We start from the raw sequence: 16,153 nt of genomic DNA on the forward strand, positions 1-16,153 counted from the left end.
GGCTTATGCTTTTACATACATTGAAAATAATATTGAAAGGTGTAAAAATAAGTTAAAGGGAATAAAGAAAAAAAATAAGAAATGAAACAATAAACTTTAAACATTATTACAACTGTTTAATCTTAAAGTAGGAAGAGTATTGAAAAATGAATTAAATAAGAAGTTATAAACATCAATTATATACAGAAGAAATAAATAAGAAAGCATTGGGAGCTTTTGATGATAAAAGATATATTTTAGAGAATGGAATTAATAGTCTCCCTTATGGTTATAAGTATAAGTGCTGAGGAACTACTACCATCTTTTACTGACTTATAAATGATAGAACCAAGCAATAACCAAGCTAAAGAGTGGAGATGTAATCAACCTTGGTACTTAAATGGAAAACATAAAGAATGTGAGAAATATCAAATAAGTCTTAATGAAGAAATAACCAGGGTAAAAGTAGATAAAACAAATAAGCGGATAAATTTAATTACAAATAGGTTCGAGGATGTAAAGAAAAAAATTAATATCCTTGAATGGACTGAAAACTTTGATGATGGTTATCAATGAAACAATGGAAAAACAATTTACTATACTCTCAAAATGATATGTGGCTCAGGTGGTCGTCAAACAAGAGCATGAAGAGAAGTTATATTTTCAACAAAGATATATATCTCAACAAAGATATTTACACCAACAACTAAGTTGTAAAATAATATTTGTGAACATACTCGATAGTCATGAATGTAATAGGAAAATTAATTTATAGAAAAACCCAAATAAAACATGATCAAATATTCGTTGGCTCACTCTTTGAGTGGAGTAAGAAATCATTCTCCTCTTTTGACCAAATAAGCCTTGATCAAGAAAACTTCCCCTATTAATTTGTATGAGGTTTTTTGGGGCCCTGAGACAGTCTCAATTTAACATGAGCTTGTATGACAGAAAATCCTACTTCTCTTTTTGTCCTGATGGGTCTCGAGTCAGAGTTCTCCCTTTACATTTGAATGGCAGAAAATCCTACTTCTCTTTTTGTCCTGATGGGTCTCGAGTCAGACAGTTCTCCCTATACATTTGTATGGGAGGAATTAGCCTCCTGTTTAGGGGTTTTCAGGGATCAATTCACATTTTCCCCATTCATTTGCATGGGTGCCTCAGAAACCCCATTAATCTACTACGAGCAAGGGGGAAATGCGACAAGAGGGGTGGGAGAGAGAAGGACAAAACAGTGGGGAACAAAGACATTGGGAGATCTGTGGAGGGATAGGGTTGGGGCGGGGAACATGGGGAATAGAAGATGGATATTACAGGGACATTCAGGAAGTAAAGCAGGGAATTTGAAGGAGGTGGGTTTGGGGTGGATGAACGGGGGTAGAAAAGATCGAGGTTTTGGATGGGGGAAGATAAGAGGTGGTGGTGAACAGCTGTTTTGAAGGCCTGGAGGGAAGAATGGGATTGAAGAGAGTGTGGGAGTTTATTCCGTCTGTGTGTGTGTGTGTGTGTGTGTGTGTGTGTGTGTGTGTGTGTGTGTGTGTGTGTGTGTGTGTGTGTGTGTGTGTGTGTGTGTGTGTGTGCGCGCGCGCGCGTGCTTGTACCTGCACATACATTTTAATGTCTGGCTTCCTTCTTGGGACAATGGTACAGTATATTTTGAATACAATGAAACTAAGGAAATCTAGAGCACCAAACATCAAGCACAGATGGGAAAGGGAAAACGAGAACTGAGTGAGGCCTTAGTTCCTGTCGAGACATCACCAAAGATGGTGAGGAAGCAGCCATGAACAGGTGAGCAAGCGACAAAGCAGGCAAGATGAACCAGAGAGATGAACCAGACGAGGAACAGGCGAGCAGGATGATGAAGCAGACATGACAAACCAGAAAGATGAGCAGCACGAGGCAGCAACACGAGCCACATCAGAGATGAGCAAGGAAACCATTCTTCTCAGGTCTCAAACAAAGATTTTCTCTTGCTCCTTCCCTTAATTATCTCGTGAGACCCATGATTAACTCAAAAACTCTTCCCCTCAGGAGGCGTCAAAACTCCTCCCCTCTCTATTTTCTTTCACGACACACTGTTTGATGCGCCACCCCTTTCTTTCCCAAGGCCTCACATGGTTCCTCACACAAGGTTTTGCAGATAGTCCCACATGCAATTCCTTTACCTTAAACCCAGGTTATTTGTTGACAACACATCACCCTTTGTGTGATGCACATTAAAACAGGACAACTCTGATGCTATCGTTTCCCTCTTTAATATGGTGAGATGGCCAACTACCTGAATGCAGAGCATACTAAGCTATACATATCCAACCATCCTAAAGGGATTCTTACACCCCTAGAAACGTAACTAATATATATATATACATATACATTTACATATATACACATCATTTATTGTACGTAAATATAAATATATACATATATATATATATATATATATATATATATATATATATATATATACATACATATATACATACATATATACATACATATATACATACACATATGCTTGGTGTTGTCTTTATGGTTAGGGTGGTGGGCTTGAGATCCTTGGGTCCTGAGTTCAAACCCCATTCAGCTGTTCAATTAATACCAGGTGGGGTTAACTCAACCTGCCATCCTTCCAAGGTCGGCAAAATGAGTGTCAGCATGCTGGTATACTGTGTTGGAGTGGCGGCCCATCTTGGATTGTGCCCAATAGCCAAAGAGACTGCTTAAGCAGCACCAATGCTCTGCACAGAGTATGGTCCCAATGGACACACACACACACACAAACACACACACACACACACACACACACACACACACACACACACACACACACACACACACACACACACAGACACACAGACAGACACACACACACACACACACACACACACACACACACACACACACACACACACATACACACACACCAGCGAATACAAGCCACCACTTCGCTGATGGGAATGTTGAGTGGGGTGATGGGGGGGGGATGATTGAGGGGGCGTGAGGATGGGGGTTGGGAGGAGGCATGCATGAGGGGAGGGGAGTGGAAGGGAAGGGTGATAAAACGTGCCCAAACAGCAACATTTTCGTTTTAATGTTGAGAGCGTTGCTTCACAGCTGCGCAGGATGGGCCTGCTGTGCACCTCACCCCTGCCATGGCAGCGAGGATCCTGCCCTGCAGTGGGATGCCTTCTTCACTTGCCAGTGGTTCAGGCAAAACGGCGCAGGAGAGGCCTCAGAGAGAGGAATCATGAAGTGTGAAGGAGATCCCCCGACGCCACCAGACACGAGAAGCACCGCAGCATGCCGCATGACCTCACTGCCAAGTGGAGGGGTGCCTTGACCCAACTACACAACTTTGCATGCAGCGCACACTTTTGGTGTGCCTCCAGGGTTTCGTTTGAGGCTTTGACTCCCATACATTGGCCTCCTTGGTCGTCCTTGGTCTATGATCACTTCCAGTTTGCTTGCTTGTGGTTCATTGTCATTTGGCATTGGGTGCCTTGAGTTGAATGGCTCTGGGGATGGCACAGCTGGCACAGCTGGTGCTGTCTCCCGTCCATTGTAAATGAGGTAGACACGAGCCTGCCACACTATACAGTCCTATATCGCTTCTTTCATGACAACATCACCTGAGGCAATGCATCGAAAGTCTTCCAGTTTTTTTTAGCAGTTTGAACTGCTGCTCGGATCAAGTCGACAGTTGATATTTCGAAATTCGTGAAGAGATTCTGGAGCTTATCACATTTTTTATGCAAAACGTGTGCAGATATTCAATAAAGGCACAAACACCGGCGCAATTTTTTCAATAACTGGAGGAAAATGCCCTTCATTCCCTTCCCTTCATGCTTAACTCCTCTGAAAGACCCACCGCTCTCCCGGAGTGTTTAGCGACATGTGGTGAGACGTCGCTTCTCCTTCAATCTCCCTCACTCCTCCTCACTACCCCCCCCCCCCCGTCTAAATATTTCCATCAGCGATGTGTCGGGTTTTATTTGAACAAACTCAACAGACCACAGCACATGATCTCTATCCATGTGAAAACCCCATCCCATCCTCCTCAAGCTTAACATGATCTCCACTTTATTTCAGTTACCTTTCCTCACTTAAAACCTATCAAGCCAAACTTGATCCAGCTCAGGACCGATTCAACGAGCACTGTCACCTGGAAACTGACACAATAAACCCATTCATCACAACTTGCTCTCATCTCGCACAATACAGAAAACTATTTAACATTTCATCTTCACTCCATCTGTGATGGAATCCCAATCGAGTAGCGGCTTCCTTGGGGCTGTGTGCTACCAGTGAGGATGCCTGGGAGTGATGATGATGATGATGATGATGATGATGATAATGATAAACAAGAGTGGATGTCAAAGAGTGAAACATGTGAAGATTGCGTGGAGACAATTTGTTAGAAAGAAGAGAAAAATGACTCACTCAAGCTTTTCACACAGAGGGAAGGCTGGAGCGAGAATCTTCATCCTTTGTGTGAGATGTGTGGAGCCGAGTTTGACCCTCCATGAGTCCACGGGTTTGTTTGCTGTTTGAAGAGCATAAACCACCACGGTGCAGTCCAAAGGAGAGGTCATGCTCTGTGTGAGTTTTTGAAGCTTCACATCCTTCATCATGGTTTTGGTAAATTCCACATCCTGGAGCTCATACACACAATGGAAACAATTCAAATTACTCTGTTTGTGTTCTTGAAGCCAGGAGTGGATTTTTTCTTTTGGTTTTGTTGACAATTTAAAATGTCTCTCAAGGATATCTCTTGGTTTATTAGCAAACAAACCAGAGAGGAACTGCTGAACAATCTGAAACCGATCATCATCTCTGTTCTTGGACTTCACAAACACTTCATCCACAGACTCTTTACATTGAGGTAAGAGGAAGTAGAGTGCTGCAAAAAACTCCTGCACAGTCAGGTGGAAGAATTCATAATGGCAAACACTTTCAACTTCCGTCTTCACAAAAACCTCAGAGATAAATGCTGCAGGTGGTTTTGAGATTCCTCTGTCTTTCAGCCTTCTTCTGGCCATGGGTCTTGGTAGTCGCCTTTGTAGGAAGCGCAGTGGCCTTGATGATTGGTTGATGATGTCATTCTTCAAATCTTCATCACTGAACAAGATTTTTCTTTCCTTCACTCCATGAAATGCCAAACGACACAGACGAAGAAGTGAATCTGGCGAGCTGATTAGGGATTCCCCTCCATGGTGCTGCAAGTGCAAGTGAAGGTAAAGAGAGAAAAGTTCAGTCATCGTTTTGGGTCCAGGGTCTTGTGTGCTCCCTTCATGGGAATCAAAGTACCTGCTGAGGCAGGTTGCAGTGATCCAGCAGAAAACTGGATTAAAGCAGAGAGATGATAAAACCTCATGTTCTGATACATGCTGGAGAACCTGCTTTGCTTTGTACTCCATTTTGTAGAACTTCTCAAAAAATTCCTGAGTTTTCTCACAAGAGAATCCCACAATCTCCACCATACAAGTGGAGTTGGGATCATAATCTACATGTTGGAGCCATTGTCGACCAACGAGTCTTGTGGTCACCAGTACAGTTCCCTGACTCAGAAGAGTGCCCTGTAAAAGTCCTGCGATGATGGATCCGACCTTGTGTGGTTCTTGTGGAGATTTTCAAACGTTGTTAAAATCTAGAGGATGTTTCATCTCATCCAGAGCATCAAGAACTAGAAGGACCCGGAAAGCATTTTCCAGCAAATCATCAACAACGTCCTTCAGGGAGGGATACTCATTCAAGAGAATCTCCTTCAGGGTGGTTTTCGTTGATATGTGGTTCAAGTTCCTACATTTCAAAAGAAACACAAAATCAAACTTGTTTTTGATGTGTTCATCCTCTTCTGCCCAATCAACAACGAGCTTTTTACAAAGCATGCTTTTTCCAATTCCAGGACTACCAAACATGAGCACCTTGGTCATGTGCTGCATCCAAAACATCTTTCGCTTGAACAAGTCTTCCATGGAAACCCGATCTTCAATTGTCTTCTTGAGATTGTACTCTCTGCTTGGTTTCATCATCTCGTGTTCTGTAGATTCAACTTCAATTTCTGGTTTGCTCTTCACAATCACGGGTTCCACAAACCGATCCCCGAGTCTCAAGCACTCTCCAAATGCGAAGTTGTAGTCTTTGATTGTCCTGAAGTTCTTCAACAACTCCTCCTTCAATTCTTCCTGAGCTTTCCCTGTTCAAGAAGAAAATATAACCAATATCAGAATGAGTTAAAAAAAAGTTTATTTCATCCAGTTTTTTTCAATGCAAAGTCAAAGTCTGTATAAAAGCTAAACCACAGAATGGATCAGGATGCAACAGGATTAAAGGAACAGCAGAAAAAGATCGAGGAAAGACAAAATGCAGGACCGAGGGACAAAATAGATGGAAATGGACAAACAAGGTAAGTGGGCATTTCCCATTGTTGCGACGATGAGAAAGGATGAGGGGTAGGGGAGATTGCAGGGGGGAAGACAAGATGGATACAGAAGAAAGCTCTCAGGAAGGAAAAACTGTAATTTCGGGGAAGGTGGGGCCGAGTTTTACTTGTACTTTTGTGTTATCTTGTGCTTTAAAAATCAGTTCACATTGTGCAACATTCAGGTGTGCCCAAGCATGGATACTCAATATGAACAATCCTGAAACACATTTGGAGAAATGGACATTCACCAAAATCTCAAGAGATGTGACAACACCACCAAATTCACAAGAGGTCTGACGATCTGACAACAGGACTGGAGCACAAATCTGAATCAAGCCAAACAGGTTTTCTGGGAAATGTTCTGTGTTTCAGCCATGCTGACAAGTGCAATCATTCAGTTGTCTTTTACCGATCACTTGGTCATATCAAATTACTCTACGTTGAAGCCTCGTGTTGGCTTAAGATCTTCGGGTCTTGAGTTTGAGCCACTTTGAAATAACACCAGGTGGTTTTACTCAGCCTGTCATCCTTCCGAGGTCTGCAAAATGAGTACCAGCTTACTGGTGATGGGCACTGCATTAGCAGCACACCCGTGCTTCCAGAAAAATGATGCAAGAGAAATGCATCACATAGAAAATGATGCACCTTTCCCACAATATAATGAAGGAGATTGGTGTTTAAACCAATTTTGAGTTGGGCTGTCAGAAAAGAATAAGAAGAATAACAAACAGCCATTTTTGGGTCTCTCATTTTTCTTGTTACACGTTGATATCGCAAAGTTTAACTAGAACGGGCACTCATAGAGCGCATACCTTCGCCGCCACTACTTTTTTGTTCTTGGTATGAGTGTGGGGAACTGGTTTCATATGAATGGTCTTATGACACAAACCACATATCTATAATGTCATGACCCCCCCCCGACTTTCGGGGGCTACGGACTAAACAACAATCAACTCACGTCATTTTGGCGAGTCTTCACTCGCAAGCTCGGTGAATACAACGTTTCAACAAGAGAAGGTAATCTCGTTTGATGCTGGTTTCATGCAAATCGAATAAGAATTGACTGAGTTATGCCGAAAACCGCATATTTTTCAAGGGCGTGACCTCCCCCCCCGACATTTTACCCCAACCAGTGACATGTGTTTTGACGTCATTGTGTCACAAGATTGGGCATTAAATTCTGAACATTTTGGTGCTGGGTTCATGTAAAGCAGACATGAATTGACCGCGTTATGACAAAAACCGCATATTTTTCAAGGTCGTGACCCCCCTGACCTTTGACCCCTAACCGGTAACAAGAGTATGGGCGTCATTGTGTCATATTGCATATCACAAGATGAGGCGTTGAATTCTGAACATTTTGGCGTTAGTTGCATGCAAATTGAATAAAAATTGACCGTGTTATCGTAAAAAGACGATTTTGACCTTTTCGTGACCTTGACCTTGACCTTTGACCCGAACGATCCCAAAATCTAATCGAATGCTTCCTGGCTAATACCCAATCATCCCACCAAATTTCATGCAATTCGGTTTAATACTTTTTGAGTTATACGAATCACAAGATTACAAATAAATAAATAAATAAATAAATACACGCCGACCAAAACATAACCTTTCACAGAATGCGAAGGTAATGAGTGTTATTGGATGGAGAATTATCCACATACGACTGTTAGTTAATATATAGGTTTATAAATTTTATCTTGGTAGATTATTTTTTGAGGATTTATGTTGAATTGAGCCAATGGAGTGACCGGGCCACCCCGACGTAAGAAGTCCATCAAATTCTTGATAACTTGTTTTTGGAAGTGTATTTTATGCAGTGTATGGCATTGGTTGAAGTGTAGTTTAAGCTCACCTATTTCCAGTTTTCCAGGTTTTCCCTCCACTTCTAAGATTGAGAGTTTGTGACTGCATTCATTTTGTGTACCCTGTGTCCTCCTCTCGTTCTCATTCTCCCCCACATATGGGCTGACGGCTCGTGGGCTCTGGTCAGTTCCGACTTCAACGATATTGGATATATTCATTAACATTCATTGTTATTATTCTGGCCCTCATGAATTTTGTACTCGTTTAGACTCATTATCTTTCTTCCTGGGCAAAAATTCAAGAAAAAAAAAAAACACTGCGATAAAGTGCAGACATTGTTCCATGGAAGCATTACACAATACAAAAAGCAAAAAATATGAATACTCTTGGAGTTTTAGGACTTTGAAGATTAATTGAGCCGAATGAACTTCATACTCATTAAGACTCATTATCTTTCCTCCTGGACAAAAATTCGTAAAAAAACGCTCAAACACGCCGTAGACATTGTTCCACAGAACCATTATACCAAATCAGAAGCAAAAACGATGAATAGTCTACAAGGTTTAGGACTTTGAAGATTAATTGATTCGACTAATTAATGAAGTCAATTGGTGACAAATCAGAAATTTTATTGAGGGAGGTTCTGCAGCATCTCCCCAAGTATCATCCCTCCGAGTTTCAAGTCCTTCTGAGCACAGGTTGCAGATTAATGATTGAAAGATTGATTGTGGACAGACGGACGGACGGACTGACGGACGCATAGATGGACATGGACCCCCATTTTATAATTCACTTCCTTCGGAACTGACTAAAAAAGTGGTGTAGTTTTGGGTATGTAAAATCATTTCATTTATTTTCGTTTATATAAAAATCCAACCGGGGATGGATCTGACTAACCGAACATCATTAATCGTTATTTATTAAAAACATGGATATTTCTACCTTTTAGTGCTCTCCGTCAAACATTGCTTTAAAAGCAAGACATCTTTTCAATCCTTGATTCGTGTCTGTTTCTAATTTTAAATCTAATCATCAGTGAAGTGAAATCTGGAGGACTTACCCCAAACTGTCAATTTATTCTTCGTCTCGTCTGGAAAACAAATACACAAGACATGTATTGTAAAAACGTTGGGAAAACATAATTTTATCAGTTTTTGTTAAATATTAAACATTTCAAGAATAACATTAGTTTAAAAGATTAAAAATAAATCATAATAATATTTTGTGCTCTGTTCCTCTCATCATCCAGGGACATACTCTCGATTTACCAAAGTGCCATTACATCATGGTTTTACACCAATTTGATGAAGATTTTAAAGTTTTAATTTTGACATTGACCTTGGGCACATGAAATATTACAGTACAGCAATATTCAGGGGAATTTGTCATAAAATGTTGAACAAAGCTTTATTATGAGAATATGGAATATTTTGGTCATTTGAATATGATAAATGAATTAATTTGTCAAATGAATAAATAAATTTGTTTTGGGCAAATGAATAATTTGGTCAAAAGGTCAAAGGTCAGCATTATATAAAATCGTCAATTTTCATCCAATTGAACTGAAATTAAAATGATAATTTGAGCTTTTGTTGTCAAATTTTCAACAAAGCTCTTTTATGAAAATATGGAGAAGACAAATTAAGAATTTGGTGAAAAGGTCAAAGGTACCTTTTAGCATACAGAAGAACAGATCTGAATACAAAGCAGATGGGCTTTTGAATTTGAAATATGCTTTCCAGTTGTTGGCTCACCTGTTCGAAGAACAGAGAGTTACGGCGATACCCCCGGCATGAGCATCAGCATCAGCGTGAGTGTGAGCGTGAAAATGTTAAAGTTTTTGGTGCAAGTTATTTCCTTTGTAATGTTTTTATCTACCACACTATTGTTTACTGATTACAATTTACAAATACATATATTGCTTTAAAATTATTTGGATCAGACTTCAATGCAATGCTTTATAAAAAAAAAATATTATTAGACTAGTTGGTGAAACGATAAATTTTTTTAAAACGAAAAACGAAAAACGATAAATGTATAAACAGGCGAGCATTGGGTGGCTTTGACAACCCTCTGGTTTTTTTCTTGCACTCAAGCAGGCATGGGTGCGGCAAGATATCTGTACTTAACTGCATGAATATACAGTATGAGTGTATTGTAGTGGTGGTAATGGTTGTTGTTGGTGGTACAACCAGAATAAGTTAAATATCTGAAGTTCTCGTTCTCGCCGGTCAACGTCATTAGAAAGGCAACATTTGTTCTGGAGTTATTTATAATTAGATTGGGTCAGTTTTGCTCGATCCCTCACATCTCAGATGTTGTGCTTTTGCCTTCCTGGAGCCACATGGCCACTCAGTCTTCCATAATGTGTTGGCGGCCTGGCAGAGCTTGCAGGTGACAATCAGTGATGTTTTTGAGTCTGTTTCCCCTGTAAAAGTGGAAGGTGGTGTCCACAGCTGAGGCATAAAGGAGAACACTGGTTCACTTTGTCTGTCTGTCTGTCTATTGATCTTAGCAGCAATTATGGCTGCTAAAAAAAATTGTTCATTTGTCTAATTCAGAAATAGTTTGGACATTCGGACGTCGCTATTGCTTGCCAAACATTTAATTGGAGTGCTTGCTTGAGTGCATAATCCGCTTTCCAAGTGCTATACAGTTGACGATGGTATGGTTCGTGTCCTGAACTGGATGTGCAGTCAGCAGTTGCTTCAAGGTAGAGGTACATATATGGGTATATTTGGATCTGTAATTTAGGGACTCCCCCCAGGTGTCTGTGTGTGTGTGGGTGTGTGTGTGTGTGTGTGTGTGTGTGTGTGTGTGTGTGTGTGTGTGTGTGTGTGTGTGTGTGTGTGTGTGTGTGTGCATGTGTGTGCATGTGGTGATCATAAAGTATAATATATTTTCTGCTAACTCACTGACCCCCACTACCCCCCACTCCTCTCTCTGTTTCACCCATGCTTGCTCCACCCCATCTTAATACACCACAGCATCCTCCCATATCTCTCTCTCTCTCTCTCTCTCTCTCTCTCTCTCTCTCTCTCTCTCTCTCTCTCTCTCTCTCTCTCTCTCTCTCTCTCTCTCTCTCTCTCTCTCTCTCTCTCTCTCTCTCTCTCTCTCTCTCTCTCTCTCTCTCTCTCTCTCTCTCTCTCTCTCTCTCTCTCTCTCTCTCTCTCTCTCTCTCTCTCTCTCTCTCTCTCTCTCTCTCTCTCTCTCTCTCTCTCTCTCTCTCTCTCTCTCTCTCTCTCTCTCTCTCTCTCTCTCTCTCTCTCTCTCTCTCTCTCTCTCTCTCTCTCTCTCTCTCTCTCTCTCTCTCTCTCTCTCTCTCTCTCTCTCTCTCTCTCTCTCTCTCTCTCTCTCTCTCTCTCTCTCTCTCTCTCTCTCTCTCTCTCTCTCTCTCTCTCTCTCTCTCTCTCTCTCTCTCTCGACAGTGTTTATACACGGATCGTGGTCATTTCTGCAAATATCCAGATGGTGCTCATCTCTGCATGTATCCAGATGGTGGTTATGTCGAGATGATGGTTATCTCCATATGTGTCTGGATGGTGGTTACGTCTGGGCAGATCCTCCCCTCATGCTGCCTTCCCTTGACCTTCCATCATGTTGCTTTCCCCTCCCCTCACACTGCCTACCCCTGCCATCATGCTGCCTTCTCCTCCCCTCATGCTGCCTTCTCCTTCACCCATGCTGCCTTCCCCTCCCCTCATGCTGCCTTCCCCTCCCCTCATGCTGCCTTCCCCTCCCCTCATGCTGCCTTCCCCTCCACTCATGTTGCCATCCCCTCCCATCACACTACCCCTGGAGGAAAAGCGGAAAGTGGACGCAGCGATGTGCTTCTCTGGCGCATGCTTCCATAGCTGACCTGACCTGACACAACCTTCCCCTCCCCTCCCCTCATGCTGCCTTCCTCTCCCCTCATGCTGCCTTCCCTTCGCCCACCCCTCCTGACTCACCTATCCCTCCTCGCACCCCCTACTTCCTCACTCTCCCACCCCTCCTCGCTCCTCCACCCGTCTTTTTCTCCCCAGTCCCACTTAATATAACTGGATGGTGGTTATGTCCTGACGGACCCTCCCATCATGCTGCCTCCCCCTCCTCTCATGCTGCCTTCACTTCTCCCACCCCTCCTGACTCACCTATGCCTCCTTGCTCCCCCCCTGCTTCCTCACTCCACCACCCCTCCTCTCTCGTCCACCCCTCTTTTTCTCCCCAGTCCCCCGTAGTATACCTGGATGGTGATTATGTCCGGATGGACCCTCCCCCCTTGCTGCCTTCCCTTGCCTTCCCCTCAAGCTGCCTTCCCTTGCCCTCCCCTCACACTGTCTTCCCTTTCCTCACCCTCCCTCTTCTCTCCCTCCCCTCCTTCTTACTCTACCACCCCTCCTCTCTCCTCCACCGCTCTTTATCTCCCCAGTCCCCCTTAGTATACCTGGATGGTGCTTATGTCCGTATGGACCCTCCCCTCATGCTGCCTTCCCATGGCTTCCCCTCAAGCTGCCTTCCCTTGCCCTCCCCTCACACTGCCTTCCCTTTCCGCACCCCTCCTCACTCCCCTCTCTCTTCTCTCCCTCCCCTCCTTCTTACTCTACCGCCCCTCCTCTCTCCTCCACCCCTCTATATCTCCCCAGTCCCTCTTAGTATACCTGGATGGTGCTTATGTCTGGACGGACCCTACCCTCATGCTGCCTTCGCATGGCTTCCCCTCAAGCTGCCTTCCCTTGCCCTCCCCTCACACTGCCTTCCATTTCCAGACACCTCCTCACTCTCCTCCTCAGTCCCCTCCTTCTTACTCCCTCCCCCCTTAATATCCCCATCAGCGAAGTGACGGGTCGTTTTTGCCCGTGTAATATGTTAGTCAATCATTCTCTTGGTGACGGAGAATTGGAAACCGTGCCTCACCATTCCAAGTTTCCAAAAATAGAATTTACTTCGGTTGGGAAAAGGGGGGGGGGTGGGATAATATCACATGCCACGAAAATCCCTTGGGGAGGGGAATATTGTTCAGTAATAACATTGACTTGACTTGATGTCATTGCATCCGATTTAATGTCGGTACAGCCTTGGGCGGTGCAGGCGATGCATTTATTAAGTACATCACTGGAATTCCCCAGAAGCCATTTTCTACCCCTTTATACTTGTTTACCATCAAAATGCTGCATTTTTATGAATTTGGTGATTCAGAGAATACTACTCAATCATTCTCCTGAAAAAAGAGATGTGAGAACTGCACCTCACCATTCTAAATTCCCAAAAGTATAATTTACTTATGTGAGGGTATCATGGGGGGGGGGGGATATTGCGCATCACATAACCCCCTTGAGGGGGGATTTTGTTTTGTCATAACATTAATATTGTGCTATTATAATCATTGATGATGTTACTTTGGTGTGGGAAGCGGCCTTGGAAGAACGCAACCATTAGCTATCTTAACATGGGTGTACACCTTAACACAGACTTCCCCCAAGGCATTAAAAACCCCCTTGGGCTAGGGGGGCAAGTTTTTTGCAACAACCTCCATCATTAATGCCTAAAGACTCATCTAAACAGCTTTGTTCGCAAAAGATCGTTGCTGCTTACCTTGAGGCCGAGCAAGTCAAAACGGCTCTGAGCCATTCGTCTGAGGAAGACGCGATATGTCCATAATGCTATAATCACATTGACTTTCCTCCAAACTTCCCCAGTTTAATAGCGACTGTTTAAAAACTGTAACTAAGTTGGATAGAATTGACTGAATTGTTTGAATTGGTGGATAGAATTGACACTGCTTGAGGAACTCCAGCCTGGACAGGAAGAGGAGATGAGAGAGAGAGAGCCATTAAGAGCCACGCGTTGACTGTGACAGGAGAGGAAGTTTGTGAGCCATCAGTGGAAATTGCCTTGGATACCAAAACAAGAGAGTTTGGCGAACAGTGCGGGATGCCTGACCATATCGAAAGTTTGCGCTATGTCTCGGGAGATGGCTCTGATCTCATGGTTGTCATTTGGGACCTCCATCCATTGTTGGGAAAGCAGAAGCAGAACGTCCAGGGTAGAGTCACCTGGTATCCATTGCATCAACTTTTCCCACAAAGCGATCCTAATACTCCCACAAACAAACAACCTGGAGGTAACTACCTGTAAATGGGGAATTGTAATTCCACAGAAACCTGAATGAATTGCACTCGACTTATTAAAGGCTAATGTGATGATTTGTATTCTTACCCGTTTCCGAGTTGTTCATCATTTTTAACATCGGAACCTTCATTCTTTCATCCTGTAATAATATTGCACAGAAAGAGCGGAAACACTCTGCTCCCTCCTCCATGATGAGACTCAGCAGAATATTTGCACGATTGTTGGATTTGTTCCTTTTGAACTCTTCAAAATCCTACACACACGTACACAAACACACTGTATTTTATGAGTATTCCAGTCCAGTTGCTGAATAATAAACTGGCCACAAGTGGAAATCAATAAACTAGATAACAAAACAGGGAAACTCCTCATGATGCAAAAAATGTTTTACAAAAATCAAAGCATCTTGATAATGTAACTGCTGAGATGGGAAGGAGGCAGCAGCTTGATGGAGCTCAACAGAGTGCACAGGGCAACAACTGCAGGATTGGCTGAGTACGTGAAAAGGTTCGAGGAACTACTGAATCCAATTTGTATGCAAACAAGAAGACAGCAAGCTGTAAAAGAGACAGGTTTAAGCTCGCTCGCCACGGATATGTCATGCCAGCTGGATGTCCTTGGGCCTGATGGTGACATGCTTGGCATGGATCACACACAAATTAGTGTCCTCAAACAGACCGATGAGGGAGGCCTCACTCACCTCCTGCAACGCCATCACAGCTGGAAAAGAGACAGGTTTAAGCTCGCTCGCCACGGATATGTCATGCCAGCTGGATGTCGTTGGGCCTGATGGTGACATGCTTGGCATGGATCACACACAAATTAGTGTCCTCAAACAGACCGGCGAGGTGGGCCTCGCTCACCTCCTGCAGCGCCAACACAGCGGTGCTCTGGAATTTGAAGTTGGTCTTCAAGTCCTGTGTGGTTTCACGGATGAGGCGCTGAAACGGCAGCTTGCGAATGAGCAACTCAGTGGACTTTCACTCGTGATGGATCTCACGAAGCACTACAGTAACTGACAATATCAATGCAGTTGTTTCACCTCATCGGTGGCTGGCATGCTTTCCTGTGCCACTTTGGTTGCCAACTGCTTTCGTGGCGCTTTTCCACCAGTCAATTTACGGGCAGTCTGCTGAGTACGGGCCATCGTAAAAACCAAATAACAATTCAAAACAAAACGGCAGCAAATGACAGACGTCTCAGAGACGCCGTTGCATCTCCCATAACGAAGTATCACCACCACACTGCCCATCTTCCTCACCCCCCCCCAACCCCAGTATAGTTGGACCAGCACAGCCCCTTTGGGTTGTGTGAGGTGAGGGAAGGAGTCGATTCCACGGTCTGTTTTCTTTCTCTCGGTTCTTCGAGTCTTCTTCCTGGATTGAATGATGTCCATATGTCTTTTGTCTCATTAAGTTTGTCTCAGAATACATGTTCGTGTTAAGTCTGCTCTTCTGGGCCTTTTAACTTATGCCTTAAAATACTCACTTTAACGATTGCTTGATTGGAGAAAAAAGAGCTGTAAATAATGCACTTTTCAACATTGCTTGCTTGTATGTGTGTAAATAATTGTTGCTTGTTATTTCAAATCTGTCTCAGTTGTCCTTTCTTCCATTGGTCTGACACAGTGTACAAGTATGTTGTTAGACAGGAAGTTGTACCCCAGTTCTCGTTAGCGAGGGTACACTCACTGGGTTAGCCAGAGAAACTCGGTTAATTTAGTCACCTCCCTAGGTAAACGGAGTTTGACAGATAACCCTGTTTGAGCTGACGAAGTTAATTTGGCATTCATGTTTGCTGAGCGCATGGCAAAACTCGAAACCCAGA

At 43.3% G+C, this 16,153-nt stretch overlaps 2 pseudogenes across 1 annotated transcript in view; both read right to left on the bottom strand.

The window, feature by feature from the left end:
* Positions 1 to 16,153, bottom strand: part of LOC147033681 (NACHT, LRR and PYD domains-containing protein 12-like) — a 154,157-nt pseudogene that overhangs the window by 126,798 nt on the left and 11,206 nt on the right. Inside the window, exons 4-6 of the transcript XR_015055599.1 lie at positions 14,414 to 14,579; positions 9,276 to 9,305; positions 4,423 to 6,178 (exon numbers count right to left, since the gene is read on the bottom strand). The product of XR_015055599.1 is annotated as an NACHT, LRR and PYD domains-containing protein 12-like (transcript). The remainder of the gene's footprint in view (positions 1 to 4,422; positions 6,179 to 9,275; positions 9,306 to 14,413; positions 14,580 to 16,153) is intronic.
* LOC147033682 (histone H3-like) lies at positions 15,064 to 16,037 on the bottom strand (annotated as a pseudogene).

The sequence above is a fragment of the Eptatretus burgeri genome, chromosome 2, assembly GCF_056783735.1.
Source record: "Eptatretus burgeri isolate ZD-2024b chromosome 2, Ebu_testis_v1, whole genome shotgun sequence".
In the NCBI taxonomy this organism is placed as follows: Eukaryota; Metazoa; Chordata; class Myxini; order Myxiniformes; family Myxinidae; genus Eptatretus; species Eptatretus burgeri.